Source organism: Capsicum annuum, chromosome 8 (assembly GCF_002878395.1).
Source record: "Capsicum annuum cultivar UCD-10X-F1 chromosome 8, UCD10Xv1.1, whole genome shotgun sequence".
In the NCBI taxonomy this organism is placed as follows: Eukaryota; Viridiplantae; Streptophyta; class Magnoliopsida; order Solanales; family Solanaceae; genus Capsicum; species Capsicum annuum.
In genome coordinates this window covers 3,167,047-3,188,438 of record NC_061118.1, presented here as the reverse complement: position 1 = coordinate 3,188,438, position 21,392 = coordinate 3,167,047, and positions in this window count along the sequence as shown.

The window sequence follows — 21,392 nt, the reverse complement described above, 5'->3', positions numbered from 1 at the left end:
CAACCATACCTCACCCTAAAAAAACATAGCTCTAGTAGTCACCCTATACACTCCTACCAACTTAAGGACTTCTACCTCTCTTTCATTTCAAAACACCACTACATCTCCAAAGCTGACATGACCCTCTCTAGGGACTTACCATAATGGGCATCCTAATTTTGACCAGGACCTGAGACCACCCTTATTACCCAACCCAATCTCCAACCGCCTGTCATAAGTTGGATAAATTTTGAGCATGAAACATAATAGGGTAACAGCTAACACAATGAACCTGGGTATAGATCACAATCGTGATCAACATAACCGAGTCGAACTATCTTATAACCATAATCCAACCATACCAAACCCCACCAAACAAGGCCATAAACTAGGCCATAATTAATGATGTTTGAAAACATAATATAGTCAATCCTAAAATTAAATATAATGGAAAAGTAAGAAATTATGTCCAATGATGCCAGCATCCCAACTAGTTCTAATGCCAAGGCTGACATCTATACAGATCCCACCAATACCATCCAATAGAAGTACTACAAAGCCTTTATCAAAAAGAGTAATAAAATCTAGTTGGGACATGCCTCTAACAATAGCAAAATTCAATATCCAAAATAAAACCAAAATGTCTAAAAATATCCATAACATAAAATGGAGCCTTTCAAAAGGATGGAAGCTCACCACTTTAGTCTAAATGCTATCCTCGAGTCAATCACTATGTAGGAGGAGTAGAACGGATGGTTCATGCATAGCGTAGGTGTACAACTGCCAGTAGACAGGGTTAGCAAGTGACCGCTAACATAATCTCAGGATAAGGATAAAATAATGCCGTATATAAAACCAAATAAAATAATCCATGATACATAAACCCTACATACACACATGTATATATAACACCATCCCGGGAAAAGGGACCAGGTTTAGAATGCCTTTAAAACCTTTACCTGGGTTGTGCGACTTTGCTGTCCTAAACCACCCACAAGCTATATGGGTTCAGCTCCCTATGTTGAAAGGGCCCAGTATATGTAGCCTCACGACCAGGGAAGTATCCCATGGGATGACTAGTATATCCCAAATATAAAGTGTGACACCATGCATATGGTCACTAAGACCAACCTCATATTGGCAAATATTTCTAATTTTGGTCCCCCTGGGACCTCTACCTTCCATGACTTTGCTACACATCCCGACATTATTGCCCAATTAAAACCAGTTTCCAAATAACCAAACCAATATCCATTATTAACCAAGGCAATTGATATTGATATCATCATACCAACCCTTAGTTACAAGTATCATCCATAGCCAACCATTTATAGGTTTAAGGGGACTTTTAACTGCCTTTCCATTTACCATGTTAAACCACTCAAGGAACTTCTGTGTTTCCCACAAGCATAAGTAATTAGCCTTTAGCCTTTTTAAACCATTTAAATAATGAATAATTCTTTTACCAAGTTTAAAACATGCAGAAGTTCTATTAAAAGAAGTCAATGCAATAAAAATATCTCTATAAGCATTTTATCAAACACATTAGAGGCATATATGACCAAAACCAACTCCTATTACCAATAAAACATTCCCATTTAATTCAATTATTCAAAACCACCATTAATGCATATAAAAGCACAATTAAAATCATGGGAAACCATAACCAAGAAATTAAACTCAAAACCCCTAAATCATATTTGAAAGAAAAAACCATACAATAGTAAATCCATAAAAACATTCATATAAACCATGCCTTTAATTAAATTAATAATGAGGGAATAGAAACTTGCCTTAATTCAAGATGATGACTTAAAGAAGTCACCAAGAAAAGCCTCAAATTAATCACTTTGTTGAAACCCTGGCTCTTCTTGCCCAATAGCTCTTAAGAGAAATATGATTTGTTTAGGAAAAGTTTCTAAGTTTTAATGAATAGAATATATGATTAAATATCCTTCCAATTAGGTTAGAAGTCGTGGGGCCTAATTAGGATAAGTAGGGAAATATCTAGAATACCCCCATTTAAGTTGCATAAAATCTAGTCATAGGGATATAACTGACCCTCATTAGTCGTACCCTCCCAATACGATTAGTATCCACCACTCGTATCTAAGCCTCAACCCTTGGATCAAATATTTTAAAGTATATGACTCATCCAACCAAGTTGTAACCATATCATACAATCCACATCCATGAACCGTATCCCTAGTATAAAAAAATACCTGGGGAATTGAACATTGTTTACCATACGAGTCCCTAGTATGATTCATACCCTAGCTTATGGCTCATGGAAAGCCATTCGTACTCAAATCTAACCTAAGTTACCAATTCTAAGATTAAGGAACCAAATGACTTGTACCCCTAAGTTGTATTCATTTTATTAATAAAAGTTCATCCTACCAACCAATACTAGTTAACATACAACCGGACTATACCATCTGCACCCCATCATACAACTAATACCCATGAGTCATATTAGGTCCAGAGATCATAATTCTAGGATATTTTCTAAGGTCCAAAAAACAAGGTGTTTCAGTCTCTTCCACTAGGAACATTCATCCCTGAATGACGGACAAGGTAGGGGTAACCATATGCTAGAGTCATTTGCATTATATTATCAAACATATTCCAAATCTCTAACAAAGTTAGAAAACAAAGAGGTAATGATATAAATCTTTCCTTTAACAAACTCATAAAATAAAGATGTGTTGAAGACACATACCATCCGCATGAATCCCAAGAGCAGAAAAAAAATTTGGATATTTGGATTTCATATCCTCTTTTGCTTCCCAAGTAGCTTCTTCCACCTTATGGTTCTTCCAAAGAACCTTAACCAAAGACACATTCTTGGTCTACAAACGGCGAACATGTCTATCAAATATTTCAATAGGAACTTCTTCATAAGACAAAGAATTCATGAGATCCAACCCCTCCAAAGGCACAACCGAAGAAGGATCACCAATGCACTTTCTCAACATTGTAACATGAAAGACTGGATGAACCAAACTCAAGCTAGAAGGAAACTCCAACTCATAAGAAACATTACTAACTTCTCATAAAATCTCATAAGAACCTATATATTAGGGACTGAGCTTCCCCTTCTTTCCAAATAGCATTACTCCCTTCATAGGAGATACTTTGAGAAAAAACTTATCACCAGCCTCAAACTCCAAGTCCTTACATCAATCTTCCATGTAGGACTTTTGATGACTTTCGGAAGCCTTAAGCTATCCTGAATCACCTTCATCTTATCCATAGCCCTATAGACAAAATTAGGACCAAACATGTCTACCTCACCAAGCTCATACCAACCAATAGGAGATCTACACCTCCTACCATACAATGCCTCAAAAAGTGTCATACCAATACTAGAATTATAGCTTTGTTGTAAGCAAAATCAACCCAAGATAAATGCTCAACCCAATTGCAGCCATAATAAATCACATAGGCCTAAAGTATATCCTCTAATGTCTAAATAATTCTCTCTGCTTTGCCATCCGTTTTTCGATGATAAGCAGTACTCAGACTCAACTTAGTCCCTAACCTTTTCTATAAAGACTGCCAGAAGTGAGATGTAAACTCCATGCTACGATAAAAAATAATCAAAATAGGCACCTTATGCAACTTTATAATCTCCTGAAGATACAGCTTTGCATAATTCTCTGCTAAAAAGGTAGTCCGCACAGGCAAAAAGTGCACAAATTTAGTCATCCTATCCACAATGACCCAAATCAAATTGTATTGACTTTGAGATTGAGGAAGACTGATAATGAAGTCCATACTGATTACTTCCTACCTCCATCTGAGAAAATAAATTTCTTGATACAACCCTGTTGGCCTCACATGCTTAACCATAACTTATTGACCCACCATGCACTTGTCCATAAAATCAACCACATCCTTCTTCATGTCATTCCACTAATATATCTCCTTGAGATCATGATATATCTTGTTTGAGTTAGGATAAACAACACAGCGTGAATTATGTGCCATTGCCAAAACCCTTTTCCATAACCCATCGATATCAGGAATAGGCAACCTTCCTTCGTACCGTAAAGTATCATCACCACTAATCTCAAACACCACTACATTTTGCCCAACAATGTCACTCTTGATATTTATTAAGACAGGATCCAGCACTGGCTTCTCCTTAATCTCCGTACCAAGAGATGATAAAACAATTTCTTGCACCACCACACCACCATCCTTTGAGTCTAATAGACGAACTCCAAGATTAGCCCGGCAATGAATATCCTTCACTAATTCTTGCTTTCCTTCTTACACAATAGCTAAAATCCCTATAGATAACCTACTAAGAGTATCATCAACCACATTAGCCTTACCTGAGTGGTAGTGAAGACTCATATGATAATCTTTGAGAAGCTCAAGCCATCTTTTCTACCTGAGATTTATCTCTTTTTAGGTGAACACATACTGTAGACTCTTATGATCAGAATATATATCCACATAGACACCATACAAATAATTCTTCCATATTTTCAAAGTAAACACAACCGCCAACAGCTTCAAATCATGAGCAGGATAATTCCTCTCATGTACCTCTAAATTCTTGGAAGCATAGGCAATTACCTTCCCATGCAGCATCAACACACAACCAAGACCTACTCGAGATGCATCATAATAAACCACGAACCCATCATTGTCTTTTGGCAAAGTCAAAATTAGAGCAGAAAAAGTTATCTTTCAACTTCTCACAACTGCCTTCACAGGAATTCATCAAGAAAACTTAACCTTTTTCTGAGTTAACTTAGTCAAATTAGTAGTTATCAATGAGAAGTTATCCACAAATTGCCTATAATACTTGGCTAAACCCAAGAAGCTCCAAACATCGTATGGAGTTATGGGCCTAGGCCACCCTTTCACCGCAGCAACCTTCTAAGGATAAACTATTATCCCCTCGTTAGAAATGATGTGACCCAAGAAAGTCACAATATTCAACCAAAACTCACACTTAGAGGACTTATCAAATAACGCTGTCTCTTTAAGGTTCATAATACCATATGGAGGTTATTAGCATGATCCACCTCACTCTTTAAAATTACCAAAATTTCATCAATAAACATAATAACGAAGAGATCAAAATACTACCTGAACACCCTATTTATCAAGTCCACAAATACTGGAGGAACATTAGTCAACCCAAACAATATCACCAAGATCTCAAAATGCCTATACCAAGTACAAAAAGCCATCTTAGGGATATACACCTCCCTAATCTAAAGCTGATGGTACCCAGTGATGTGCTAGCTTTATGTTAGCACTTTTAAGGCTTTTAACTCAAAATAATTGTAAATTCTTAAGTAACTATTGTCATATTTTATTGTTTTTCATGTGATATTGCAGGTAAGTCGAGATGAATGGAAACCTCTGATGATTACATCTAGAAGAACAAATTTTGATTGAAGTAGATAGGAAGATTATAGTTGACAACCTGTTTGATAGGCTATCAACTATCTGATAAGTTATCACAGCTGGCCATCAGCTAAAAGTAGTGAGCAAAAATTGGAAGGAACAGTTGATGACCTGGCCTTATAGGTCATCAAGTACTTGATAGGCCATCATACATAGGCATCAGCCATAAGTAGAAAGCAAAAAATAGGAAAAATAGGTAATAATCAGGTCTGATAGGTCATCAACTATGTGATAGGTTATCATAGAAGGTCATCAATTATCTGATAGGTCATCACAAGAGGTCATCAACTATTTGCTAGGTTATCAAACTAGGTCTAAATGACAAGAATCTAAATAGATTATTGATGAGTTAATCTAATAAGTTATCAAATATGTGATAGGATGTCAACCTAGGTCATCACCTATAACAGTGAGTAAGGATTGGAGAGAAAGGTAAATGACTTAGTCTAATAAGTCATCAACTCTATGATAGGAGATCAACCCATGCCATCAGCTATGGGGCAGAAAATATGGATTTTAAATTTTGAATTTTGAAAGTTATGGGTATAAGTAGTAGTTTTGAGGGTTTCATTCAGCATCTTAAACTTACTCATAAAACAACAGTTTCATATTTTGGTTACTTTAAAATTTTCAAATTTAGATTTGAATTACAGATTGAGTTTTGGGAATTCTCTATTTTACTTGGAAGAGGACAACCTTTGATTACTCTTTTATAAGTTTATTTACTTTTAATTATGGATTCAATTTATGATTTCTATTTCTATTTTATGAGGAACTAAATCCCACAACTAGAGTTGTGGGAGTTATGAGTATTATTTTTTTTATTTAATATTTGGGTAAGATTCGAGTGATTGTGGGAACATCTTAAGAATTTCTTTGTAATGAATGTTTTCTATTGGTTGCAAATAATAGATCTAGCCTTACGTTGGTTTGCTCGAACTGAGAAAATAACTAATGATAGGGAATTATCAATGAGGATTTGGGAAGGTTAATTTTCCAACTTATGATTAATGATGTTACAAGATTAGTCAACTCGAGATAAAATCAATGCAAATAAAGGGTATTTCCTAAGTTTGAGAGAATTAGGAAATTAATCATCTAAGTTGGTTGAATAACACTTGGATAAACCATCGATAATGATAATCTTGTTCTTCCCACAAGTATTGAGAATCTAACACCACAACTATTACTCGACAAGAATTAATACTCATAGTGATCACAACTCTAGTTTCTCTACATCATTGATTTAAAATACTGCAATTTTAACTTTGAGTTTCTAAAGCAAGTTGAAACATTAACAATTATTTGATTGATAAAAACCCCCCCCCCCCCCCCCCAGTTAATGAAAACTACTAGTTATTAGTTAGTTAAACAATAAATAGCCTTGATAAACACTATATTCCCTGTGGGGTTCGACCCTAAAATAGAATTAGGAGTCAACCCATTCAACTATAGTGTTGCCTCCTAAGATAGAGACAAAGGAAGTAGTTGCAGACAAATTACATTCTGCCCTACTCCCAGATTATTAAAAGATTTACAAATAGTGATGAAGTTCACTAGATGCATATTTAGATCATCACCCGGAAGTCCACCAAACAATACTTTAAGATGAAGCAACTAAATCATGGTACTTGTAATGTCAAACTAAGCTCTAAGTGACAAAGGTGGAGGGATTATAGCTCCAGTAGCACCTACTCCATCCATCTCATCCTCATCCTCAGTAGGATCAAACTGCATAGCTTGGTAGTCTGGTCTCTCTCTAAATGGACATTTTTATTCCCAGGTGCAGCTACACCCTCAGTGCATCTCCTATTTATAGGATCAATTAGATCATGATCTCCTAAGTCATCATCATCTGCATTAGCCACCTGACCTAGGTTATCGATATTTTGCTGATTGAGTTGTCTATTAGCTAAAGCGGCTAATGTGTCAGCTTCTTATTGGTTAGCCATTCTCCCAATCAAGTGATGTTCTAGATTAAAAGGTAATAGTGGTTCTCTTTATCTTATGGTTTGTGGAATATATAACAAGGAACCTATAAATATCAAAAAGAACAAATAAAAGTAAATTTGGGAAACTTAATGAAGAGTCAATTAACATAAATATACTTAATTGACAACCATATTCCCCAGAAATGGCACCAAAATTTGATAAGCCCAAATTCCACTTCTCTTATGAGAGATTAAGTGGTCTTCATCAAATATATATATAGCGAACTTCATCACTATTTTCAAATCTTTTGATAATCTAGGAGTAAAAAAAAAGGTAATTCGTCTACGACTATTTTTTTTGTCTTTGTATGAGGAGGCAACATTATGGTTGAATGGGTTGAATCCTGATTCTATAGCAAACTGGCGGCAGTTAAAAGGAGATTTCCTAGAAAGGTTCTTTCCTCCATCCAAGAAAAAGTTGATGTAATGCCCCAACCACAAAATTATTAATATACATCTGATGGAGACTTTGTATAGATCTTTGAATTTTATGACAAAGTCAACGGTGGTTAATGCTACAGGTGAAGCATGTATGGACCTTACTTTTCCTAAAGCTTCAAAAATGATTGATAGAATGACTAAATAAAGTAGAGCATAGCATACCAGGGATTTTGAGGTATCAATATCCACTGTGTATAGTGGTATGACAGCTGAATAATGCAAAAAAGAGGAAGAGTAAGATAAAAACATGGCTTATTTAAAGATGCAGATAGATTTGCTTACAAAGAATCTACTTTCTCTATTGTAGAGAAGGTTAGAGATATGGGGTCACATAGTAAAGGAGTAGAATCAAACACTGTGGAAGAGGCTAAATATTTGCATAACTAGGGGGTTTTGGATCGGCGGTCAAGGAAACCAAGGTTGGAACTATCAAGGAGATTGGAAGAATAAAAGTAATAGAAGTGGATTGTATGTACCACCTGGGAGTCATGATAATGCTGTGAATAATCCTTGCAAAATGTCTATAGAGGGTATGATGGAAAAATTTTTCAAAGGAGTAGAGTCCATAGATTGCAAAGTTAAGGAAATGAAGAGTGACTTGTCGACCATGAGTTAGTTAGTTGACTCACACTGCACATCAATTAAAAAACTTGAGCAGTAGATGAGCCAATTATCCACAACATTTAACCAAAGAAAGAGTGGGACTCTACCAAGTGATGCAGTTCATAATCCAAGGACTAATGGGTCATGTCTAGATATTACCACTAGGAGTGGTAAGATATTATCTAGTGTATATCTAGGAGTATTTTTGCATATTAATAAGGTAGAAATAGATGAAGAGATGGTTGATGAATCTCCAGTGGTGCCTATGGAGTTGGGAAGTTTAGAAAAGAAGAGTGCATAAGTGGAACAACGACCTAAGCTGAAGCATATTAGTGATGTGGAGCAAGACATGACAAAGGAGGTAGAAGTTGTGCCAGTTAGAATCCCAAGGAAACCACCTCTATTTCAACAAAGATTAAAGAAGAAAGCAGATAATGGTAAGTTTAGAAAATTCATGGAGATGTTGAAGAAGTTGACAGTGAATGTGCCTTTAGTTGAAGCACTAGAGCAGATACCCGGTTATGCTAAGTTTATGAAAGAACTATTGATGAAGAAAAAGACAGTGAGCTATGATTTGGTAGAAAATCTTCAAAATTATAGTGCTATTAATATGAGATCTCTTATGCAGAAGAAAGCTCATCCAGGAGCATTTATTATCCCATGTACTATTGGATCGCTAAATTTTTAAAGGGCCCTTTGTGATATTGGGGCAATTATAAATTTTATGTCATTGCCAGTTTTCAAAAAATTAGGTTTGGGAGATCCAACACCCTCTAATATGCAGCTTCTAATGGCTGATAGATCAGTGAAAAGGCCAGTTGGGATTCTAATGATGTTCTTGTAAAGGTGGCAAATTTTATATTTTCAGCTAACTTTGTAATTCTTGATTTTGAAGTGGACTTCAAATTACCCATAATTTTGGGCAGTTGATTCTTAGCTACTGGGAGAGTGTTAGTTGACATGGAGATGAATGAACTAAAATTTAGACTCAACAAGAAAGAAGTTAGTTTTGAAGTGTGTCAATCCATGAAACAACAAAATAAGATGAGTGTCTTCTGGATCATTGATGTATTCGATGAAGATGAGTGAGATACACCAATTGAGGATAGGATTTTTGTGGAGACCTTAGCTAGTGTGGTTGAACTTGAAAGTAAGGATGTGAGTGCCTACAAAGTGTCTAGAAAAGGAACAATGCATTTTATTGATCCAACAAGTGAAGTAAAGAGGTATCAATAAGGTATCTTGATGAATTTTGAGTAGGAAAGATGATCGATTCATGCCGCGATGCTAAATCAGGCACTTCTTGGGAGGCAAGCCAAGGTATTTTATTGATTTTATTTATATTATGTTATTTGACATAAGATCTCCGCACCTATGGTTCCATAGGTATATTTAGAACTCTCTTGTTTTGGTTTGATGCATTAGGGATAATGCATGATTGTAAGATGAGGGTAGAGTTACTTGTGAATTTTGATGTCCTTTTGTGGTTTATGTTGTCGTGTATCTTTTACCCGGAGTCTTTTTCCTAGTAGAGCCAACATATTTAGGCTTATTATGATTTGTTTTGTGAAGTTTTATGGTTAACTGGGAGAAAAATAAATATCTAGGGAAATTTACATATTTTTTTTCTTGATTTTTAGGATAAATGATAAATACATCTCCAATTTTATATTTTGTAACTGTGTGATATGCATCTATATGCGACTATGGTGAACCTTTTTATGGCATTAGTACTAGGGACATGATAATCATTGCTAAAAATTACATGAATCATATAGGTAATAGCTTGTGATGTAACTTTATGCCATGTGTGTGTGAGATACTACCTATTTCCCTTTGTGTGTTAAATCCAGAACTTGCTCGATTAGTCTTGCCTAGATTATAGGATAGTGTTTAGGAAAGGATCATCAGCTATTTTTTTATATTAGTACACTTTTAGCCTAAACCTTCCATATGTGAATGATATCCCTTGATCCGAATTTTGATCCTGTATGCCTATTTGTCTTATTATACCCATTATTTTCTCAGTTGTATTACAATGAACCTATTTTGGCCCTGGTCCTCCTTGGACATTGTGCACCTTAACTTAGGCGAATAGTCTAAGTTGAGGGTGGGTAACATAGGGGTGTGTAATGTAAAATGGGTATGAAGAAGGGTAAAATAAGAGAAAAGAAAGTAAGGATGGGTGTGGTAGAAAAAGAAAAAAAAAAGAAAATTTGTGACAAAGAGAAAAAAAAGACTAAAAGACCACACCCAACCAGAATATGCTTTAATAAAGAAAGTAAGCAATAAGGTTAAAAAAATGGTCAATAAGTGAGATCCCAATAGTAGTGTAGTTCCAAAGGAGTCTTAGTCACTTTAAATATCCTTAAGTATCATACCATCCCCAAGGCCTACGTTACAAGCCGAAAAAAGTCCCATAATGATCCTAACTTAACTGTCTGAAAACTTAGGTAATGAAAATAATGGCAAGTTTATGGTATTTGAGATATAATGATTGGAACTTCATTCTAAAAGTGAGTGTCTATTAGTCATCCCCGCATTAACATGCTTGATTTCATATATGAGTGAGGAGGGAGTTCTTTGTTGTAAGTGAAGATGGGCTGTATTGCTAGCTACTTACTTATTTGGGTAGTGTAACTTGTATATATGCATAGTTCTTTGTTTCTAATGAGATTCCATATCTTTATTCCCTTGTTTCACATTATTGTTCTTCATTAATATACACAGTTGGGTTTAAAGTAATTAAACTTAGAGAGGGTAATATGTTTTGAGCAAAAAAAAAATTAATGATTTACTGTCATAGTTATCTTACCTTTCTCTTAGTTAATCATCGTAGTATTGTACAATGTAGTTGCTTGAAGACAAGCAATTGTTTTAGTTTGAGGGTGTTGATGTGCTAGATTTGTGTTAGCACATTTAAGGCTTTTAACTCGAAATAATTGTAAGTTCTTAAGTGACTATTGTCATTTTTTATTATTTTTCATGTGATATTGGAGGTAAGTCGAGATGCATGGAAACCTTTGATAATTACATTTAGAAGAACAAATTTTGATTGAAGTAGATAGAAATATTATAGTTGACGACCTACCAGATATGCCGTCAACTATCTAATTAGTTATCATGATTGGTCGTCCACTGAAAGCAGTGAGCAATAATTGGAAGGAATGGTTTATAACCTGGTCTGATAGGTCATCAACTACGTGATAGGCCATCAGACATGGGCATCAACCATAAGTAGAAAGAAAGAAATAGGAAGAATAGTTGATGACCTTGTCTAATAGTTCATCAACTATGTGCTCATCACAGGAGGTCGGCAATGATCTGATAGGTCATCACAGGAGGTCATCAACTATGTGATAGTTATCAGACTAGGTCATCACTTGTAGGTAGCATATTAGAATCTAAAGGAATTGTTGATGACTTGATCTGATAAGTTATCAACTATATGATAGGACGTTAACACAGGTCGTCACCCGTAAAAGTGAGAACGGATTGGAGAGAAAGGTTGGCAACTTAGTCTGATAAGTCGTCAACTTTGTCATAGGCCATCAACCCATGTAGGAAAATATAGATTTTAAATTTTGAATTTTGAAAGTTACAGATATAAGTAGAATCTTTTTGGGTTTCATTCAGCATCTTGCACTTATTCCAAAAACATCAATTTCATATTTTGGTTAGTTTAAAATTTTCGAATTCATATTTGAATCATTAATTGAGTTTTAGGAATTCTCTATTTTACTTGGAAGAGGACAACCTTTAATTCCATCATTTGTAAATTTATTTACTTTCAATTGTGGATTCAATTTATGATTTCTATTTCTATTTCATGAGGAACTAAATCCCACAACTAGAGTTATGGGAGCTATAAGTATTATTTTGGTGATTTAATAGTTGGATAAGATTCGAGTGATTGTGTGAACATGTTGAGAATTCCTTTGTAATGAATGTTTTCTATTGGTTGCAAACAATAGATCTAGCCATACGTTGGTTTGCTCGAACTGAGAAACCAGCTAAAGGTAGTGAATTATCAACGGGAATTTGGGAAAGTTAATTTTACAACTAATGATTAATGCTGTTGTCACACCCCTTTTTTTCAACCCGAAAAGAATTATCAATTTTAAGGTTCGAAAGGATTTTCATTATTAAAGTGACAAAAGATTGAACAGTTGTTTCAAAAAAGGATTAATTACATTTTTTATTCAAAACTCAGAGTTTCCACTTGGCATAAATCAGGTGTGCCAAGTCACCTTTGGAAATCCTTTTCAAAACGGTTTGACTCTAAAACTTATCTGCGAATAGAGATTCCAGTTAAGGAATTCTGTTGACTGAGGGGAAGGTGTTAGGCATCCCTTGATCCCGTGGTTAGACCATGGTTGCTTGGTGGAGCGAATCAGCTAATTTAATGTTATAAAATATATAAAACACATAAACCACATAAAACAATCAATCAAACACACGAAACAAAATAAATCCAAAATATAGTGTTCAGTCCAATTATACAATCAAAAAATAAAAGATGCAAAAAATTAAATCCTATTCTAACCTACACTAATCCCGAACTATGTTCCCGTGCTTTACCCGATGCCTCGGGCCTTGATCACGAACCTTCTTTGAAGACATAATACGTCGGGGCATTCCCCGGTGAGTAAATACGTGAAACCTTAGGGCATTTTCTGGCCAAATAAATACATCATTTCAATGCGAGAAAAACAAACTATTTTATAAAATTTCAAACATTCAACAAAAACACAATTTCTAAATTTGCCTACCCGAGCCTACTATTGCCTACCCATTTTGAACTAAACATGATACTATCGGATTCGTCCAAATTAGCATCCGTTTCCAATCAACAACAATTAATGGGTTAAACTAATCAACGTTTAACTTAATTAATTTTTTATTCCCACCCCTATTTCATGTTTAATACAATCTCAAACTCAAATTGCCATCACATTTAATATCGACAATAATTATTCAAAAGCAAACAACATCCAAAGTCACCCAAATTATCCAAACAAATAGAATAAAGATATCGAATCACATCCACAATCACACCAAAATTAAAATAAAGGGAGAGAGAAGAGAAAATTAGACCTCAAATAAAGCTTTTGAATTCAAATATTATTTAAATGAACAAAAGAAATTTGCATTCCAAATCCGCGAATTGAACCTTGACCAATGAGCAGGACCCCAAAAACACCAAACTCGACCAACTCGATATTAAAAACCGCAATCAAAATATTTGGTTCGAACCCAAACTCAACAACGAAACAAAACTAACTCGAATTGTGAGAAATCCAAACCTAAAACTAAAATCAAACTTAAATCCCAAAGCCAGTACTGACCTCGATGAACTAAAATGGAAATAGCAACAATAGAGTCAGTGATTTCAAAAATTCGGTGGACCCATCGAAATAGTAACAGGACAGCGACTGGGTGTCTTCCGGTGGATTTTGAACTGAAAAACAAGGACCCTTTGCTATGCCTGAGCTCCGATAAGCTTGGAAGCAACCGAAAATGGAGATGCGATCTGCAACGGCAAAGTTTTTAGTGAAAACCTTGTCCAAATTTCTCTGTCGACTTTTCCTCTCTGTTTTTATCTTTCAACCTTAAATCTTACTCTTTCCGCTTCGATCCCCTCTTTCTCTCAATTTTTCCCTCGACCTCGCTTTACCCTCACTCCATTTTTATGTGTTTGTGTCTCTGTCATTAATTGGGTGCGTTAATGGCTGTCTTCCGGTGGAATTGAGAGTGTGTAGTGTATATGGGTGTGTGGAATTTTTTACGTGAAAGTCAGAAGGGTGTTTTCTCTTTCTTCCTCCGTATTTAATAAATGTGGTGGTCCCATTTTTTATTTTTTGTTCTGTTATGGGATAACCCAAGGAAAAACATAAAGGGAAGGGGTACGTAGGTAGGGGTATGGGGTGGGGTAGGTTGTTAGGATGAGGTGTAAATTTAGTTAGGATAGGGTTTTTATTTTTTGTATCTTTTTGGGATATAATCACATGGGTGAGGGTACGTGGTAAGGCTAGAGTAAAAATGGTAAAAATGCTTTCGGAAGGGACAAAATTGTGTGTCTACATCATGCCCCTCTTTGCATGTAAACACAAAGTGTTTTCATCCAAAGAAGTAGACAACGAGACAGAATTTTGACCCGACCATTATTCAAAGGAAGAAACAAAAGGAAGAAGGACAACCGGGTTAGAGAGTTGAGTGAGGTCCCATCGAGGTTCCAATCTGCAGCTCTGTCATTACATTAAAATAAAAATTACAAGTTAAATCATAAACAAAATTATAAAAGTCCTATCTATGCAGCTTCTTGTGGACTTTTGACTTGAGTTTCATCATCCTATTTTTCAGGCGGGCTCCTGACTTACAATCTCATCACTCTATTCTCCGGGCGAGCTCCCGACTTTCAATTTCATCACCTTGTCTTCAGGCAGGCTCCTGATTTGCTATTTTTTCAATTTGTTGACTTTCAATTTCTTCACCTTGTTGCTTGACTTTCAAATTCTTCACCTTATTTTTTGACTTTCAACCTCTTCACCTTGTTTCTTAACTTTCAACTTCTTCACCTTGTTTCTTGACTTTTCATTTATTCGTCCTATTCTTCAGGCGGGCACCTAAATAACATCAAAACTAGAAAGAAAATTATTCCAAACAAAAATTATTGTAAAGAGAAATTCCGTTTGCTAGAAAAGTAAAGTTCCAAAAACAGAAATTGAATTTTTTCCCCAGTTTATCATCTGAAGACTTTTGGCAATGTCACATCATACCTAGTTGTATGTTGCGATGATGAATCAAGACTCTGACCAAGAAATGCATCTTTGGAGAGTAAAATTAAATAACCAAGACTAGGAAGTGCGTCTCCTAACAATTAAAGTGAGGGATTCTAACTAGAAAATACATCTTCTAGAGATACAAGTTTAAGTTAAAAGGTGTGCCACCTAACAAATGAAAACTAGCAAGGAAGTGCATCTCCTAAGGGTTAAGTATGACAACTCGACAAGAAAGTGCATCTTCTACAAATCAAGAGAACTGACTCAACTAGGAAGTCCATCTACTAGGAATCAAGACTTAAGTTAGGAAGTGCATTACCTAAAAAGAAAAATTCAAATTACCCAATCAAGAAAGTGCATCTCCTTACCAATGTTTCTTGAATTATCAAAACAATAAAGTACATCTCCTTACAAATGTCGCTTGAATTACCAAAATAAAGAAGTGTGTCTCCTTTGCCAATGCCACTTGAATTACTCAAACAAGAAAGTGTGTCTCCTCACAAATGTTGCTTGAATTACCAAAACAAGAAAATGCATCTCCTTACCAATGCTGCTTGAATTACCCAAACAAATAAGTATGTCTCATTACAAATGTTGCTAGAATTATCCAAATAAGGAAATGTGTCTCCTTACAAATGCCGTTTGAATTACCAAACAAGAAAGTATGTCTCCTTACAAATGTTGCTTGAATTATCAAATAAGAAAGTGTCTCTCCTTACAAATACCTCTTGAATTACCAAATAAGGAAGTGTGTTTCCTTACAAATGTTACAGGAATTACTCAAAAAATGAAGTGCATTTCCTTACCAATGCCTCTTGAATTACCCAAACAAGGAAGTACTCCTCCTAACAAATGTCTCTTGAATTACCTAAACAAGAAAGTGTGTATCCTTACAAATGCCGCTTGAATTACCAAAATAAGAAAGTGTGTCTCCTTACTAATGCTACTTGAATTACCCAAATAAGAAAGTGTGTCTCCTTACAAATGTTGCTAGAAATACCCAAACAGGAAAGTGCATCTCCTTACCAATGCCTCTTAAATTACAAAAATAAGGAAGTGTGTCTCCTTAACAATGCTACTTAAATTACCAAAACAAGGAAATGTTTCTCCTTACTAATGCTGCTTGAATTACCAAAATAAGAAAGTGTGTATCCGAGGGATATAGGATATGAATTTTACCATGAATTGATTATCAAACCTTTGCAGCAACATTGCTTCCTATATGTGTAAAAGTGAGGCATTGCAACCCTTGATGTTTATGCTCTAAAGTCCCTGCTTTGAAGGTAATATGTTTTCTGTTTCATCAAAGAAAACTTGTGAGTTTAAAACATAGTGGCTAGTTTGAGGATTTAGCTTTTGCGACTATCGCTCTTGCCCTCGTCACTTTTAACCTTGTTTCCAACCGTTGTATGGATCATTGACTTGCTGCATCATTGACCTAAACCCAGGTTATTAAGAGTGACTCTCAAACAAACACAGTATTTTTTCTTTGCCATGTTTCTCAGATAAACCCTTTGTGCCTTGGTATTTCCATGGGTTCCCAGACTTGTCTGTTGACAAAACTTTCTATATGTACGTTTTTGTCTCGCAATCATGTCTCTTTCATGTCCTAGCTATTGTCTTTCTTTGTGCAATTAAAGAAGCTGGTAGCCAATTTTGAAATCTTTTCTCACTTTTTTTTTATACGGACATGACTCAAAGACAAGAGAAAAAATGAAAATGATTTTTTATTTGGTTAACTGACTCAATAGACAGTAAATGTCCCCATTTGAAATAAAGAAATATAAATATATCAAAAAAAGACAGTCAACTCTAATGATTATGTCATGTATTTTGGATTAAGCTGCCTAATCTTTCCATCCAAACTTCTACCAATTGTTGTTGAGTTAATGGCCTTGAAACTGATTTGCTTCCTTAGGACAAATTCATTCGGAAACCTTATTGGTCTAGTAGTTCCTTGAAGGGTTTTCACCAACAAACCTATTTCTTTCTCTCAGCTCACCATTGCCTTATGGTTCCCGTGAGAGTTTTCACTAATAAGACTCTCATTTTTATTTCTCTCCTGATTTCTTATGCTGAGGATGACAAGTAGTACCCAAAATGCATCATCATATCCATTGCATGCTTAGCCTTAACATTCTCAAAGATTGATCTGAAGGTCTTTCTTTGGTTGTGACTTGGATTTTAGATAAGGTTAGAAAGAAGGGATGACATGAGGCCCAAACAACACTTGAAGTGGTGTAGGACTTACAACTTTTAGAATCGAATCAAACAAGGAGAATTAACTCATGCCCCAATTTCTTCTGACTCGGCAATTCTAAACTATTAATTTGGTTAGGTCGAGCCCTGAGTAGGGCAGCCTACGTATCTCATCCTTGAGAGAGGAGAATCAGGTCATGCATAGTTCTGGCGGCTTGTTTTGCTTGATTCTAACTTTTTTTTTCACTGACTTTTTATTGACTTTGTTCTCTTTGGGATTTTTCTGACTCTATTTTCTTGACACTCTTCTCTTTTCTTTCCTTTTGGACACTTTTTTTTTACACTTTTCTTTTGAGATTTACTGATTCTATCTTGATTCCAAAAGAAGGGTATGAAAGAAAATAAGACTAAAGCTCAAATGGGGTAAACAAAGTATGACACAAAGTTTGTATAAAATAATAAAATGCCTTTGTCATATCAATTCGTGAAAATACTAGTACATAGCATGCAAGTGAAAGTGAAAGATGAAGATCATTGTGACATCTCTTACAACATTAACTTTGATTGATTCTATGTGTCACTACTTCTTCCGCAAACTCCATCGTTGTTGTACATTCCTCACATCGAATGACTCATGATTTTGTGGAGTTGATTTTTCATTCTTTTCACGCAGCCACTATTTGAACTAATTGAGATATGTCTTTCAATTGATGATCAAGTTATTCTTGTGATTATCAAAATAAGCTCCTTAATTTTCAAAGAACGCTTCAACTTGTCATCAAACGTCTCAAAACTCTGCCTATTTCCTCAGATGTTCTCTTTTACTAACTTAAACCTCTGATTCAATGTTTTATGGCTAAATTGCATTTTAAGATCTGACTAAAAATTTTGCTAGCATGTCATATCACTAGAATCAACATAAAATGTACTATGTGAAGAAAACAAACAAACAACATATCTTTGAACACAGAGAGAAAAAGGGACACTCTATTTAATTGAAATAAAATATAGAGGGTTCGAACATAAATGACAAACGGACAAAACAAGATAAATCTCGAACTACAACCCTGAAATACATCAGAAAATAGAAAACAAAACAAACTACCAGACCTTTTCCTAGTAGGGAGAGGGGTGACTTCTCAATTGCTCAGCCTTATAACTTAGCCGCTGGTTTGCCTATAAACATGGCTAGATCTTTTCTCGCTGTCAATGTTTTACACCATAATTGATCCATCTTGAATCATCTTATCAATTTCTCTTTTCAAATCTCGACAATCTTCAATACTATGACCATGAGCATCAGAATGATACGAACATCGTGCATTAGGATCAAAATTTCTTAAATGCTAATTAGAAGTGTTCCCTAAGAGAGGAGTAATCAAGTCCCTCTATCTCAATCTCTGGAACAAACTAGTATAGGATTCCCCATTAAGAGTAAAATTATCCTTTTCCTTCCTCCTCCTTGCAAACTCTGGCCTAGAATGAAATTTAGATTTAGAGGTTCCTTGGTAAATTTGTGGGGGTCGAGGACAATGTTGAGGGACAGATGTATGCCATTGTGGATAAGAAGACGGATGGGTACACAATTGTGCATTGTTCAAAGGACATTGAGAAAGTAGAATGAAACTCCTTGGATTTTGAAAAGAGGAACCTTGTTGCAGATGAGTAAGTGGATTTTATATGTAAGCTCGAGATTGAGGCGGACAGTATTGGTGAGTTGGACCTCTTAAACTCTACTTTGGTCTTGACAAGACAATAGGTGTGTTTTCCTTCTTCTTTCCTTCAGTTTCCCTTGATTGATTGCAATATTGTCCTAAATGTTTCACAGAATCATGTTGTCCACCAAGCTACTCAAGTTTTGATGTCTCAAAGATTGGAGGAAGGTTAACAGTTGACAACATTCCCCAATTTTTGTATGAAACATCTTCATAGCCTACAAGTCCTAAGGAACTTCTTATTTCATTTTCTACACTCTTAAATTTCCCAACCATTTCCTCTGGCTCTTCTAGCATACTAGGCTTCTTAGTAAGAAATTTTGGCGGTCCACTTAATTCAATGGTAGGCTCAAGAGTATAACAATGATCATCAAGAGTATTGAACGTGGATTCACTAGTGGACTAGGGAAGCACAATCGATGGATTGATAGCCAAAGTGGAAGCCTTAGTAGAAGGTTGAGCAATAAAAGCACAGATGGTATGTGGTGCTGTGAATGTGGTAGACTTATATTGAGCAGCTAAAGAAACAGTGGTGGAAGTATTGAGGTGCATTTGATGTGGTATGGATTCTGGGCATGTTGTGGTGCATCAATAACAGAAGGAAACTGACTTTGCAATTTTTCTGAAGACTCAAGGTATTTGCAGGGTTAAAAGTGGGGAACGGAGGTAGAGGCAGTCTACTGGCCCAAGCTCGGTACATTTCCATCATTTGTTTTCTCAGTCTCAAATTCTCTTTCTTTAAACTCTCAATTTCCTGACTCTTTGTTTCATCCATGATGCCACTCTCTATATCCTTGTTGGACACAACTAACCCTCCCTTGGATTTGGTGTAATATGGAGGACCATCTAGGAAGCCACAAACCAACCACCTTAAACTAACAGAACAAGAGGTAACAAAGGCATTAGAACACAACATTCTTTCAAAAACTCTTTTTTTTTCTTTTTGTTTCTTTTGAAAAAATCACCAAACCCAAGAAAGGTGCCTACGTATCTCACTCCCGAGAGAGGAGAATCAGGTGTGCATAGTTCATGAAGTCTTGCCAAAATGGCCAATTAAACTCTTTTTTCTTTCTTTTTCTTTTTCTTGAAACTTTGAAAAAGCAAACAAAATAACAAAATGTCAGAATAATTGACTAAAATCTTTTTGAATTTTTAAGGTTTAAAATCCCTTTACAAAATGAAACTTGTGATTACAAAAGAAAAATCTTTTGGGGTTTTCAATTTTGAATTTCATACGAAAATGAAAGTTGAAACTATTAAAGAAAAATCTTTTTTGTTTGGGTTTATTTTAAAGATGTATATGAAACACCTACTATAAGTGAAGAGTGAAGAAAATATTTTTGGATTTTTTGAATAAGATCCCCGAACCCCAAATAGGCTGCCTACATATCTCACTCCCAAGAGAGGAGAGTCAGGAATACGTAGTTCGTCCAGATTGGATAATTAATGATTAACTGACAGACTGGCCCTAACTTAAGAGACACAACCAAAGACAAATGAATAAAATCTTTTTAGGGTTTTTAATTAGACACTTCAACTAAAACTGACACAAACATTTATGAAGGAAAATCTTTTTGGCATTTTCGCTATATGAAATGTACAAAACTTCTACCATTTTTGTTTTCATTTTCTTTTATAAAAACTCCTAATTTTTTTTTTTGAAATTTTTGAATTATGAAAATTTGCTAAAGAAACAAAGGGAAATCTTTTTGATGTTTTTTGTTTTTGGACAATTGAGTGTGAAAGGTAAAAAATCTTTTGAATTTTTGGGTTGTGAAAAAAAATCAAAAGCCATAAAGAATTCTAAAAACTTACGAAACACTGTTGTTTTTTACTCAGCTTTTATTTTTCTCCTTTTTTTCAACACTTTCTTGTCTACACACTTTACTTCTAACACATGTTTTCCCCATATCGGTCCATAAAATGACCACACTACCCTCAAAGATGAAACATTTAGCACGTACGGATGCTTTAAAGATGAGTCTCCTACAAAGGACCAAGTGGGTCCCGTTAGGTCTCAATATGATGTAGATAAGCATGACCTAAAGGCTGACCTATGTTAGGGTTCACTAACAAGGCTGTTCGGGGGTGTGTATGCCCGATAGAGGCTACGAGAGATTTCTACCCACTCTATAACACCGATGGTTCCCCCTCCTAAAATAAGGGTGACTCAACTGGAGGTCGTGTACAACACGTGTACTATGGACTTGTTACAGAAAAAATGACTCGGTTTATGCACATGATGCTAG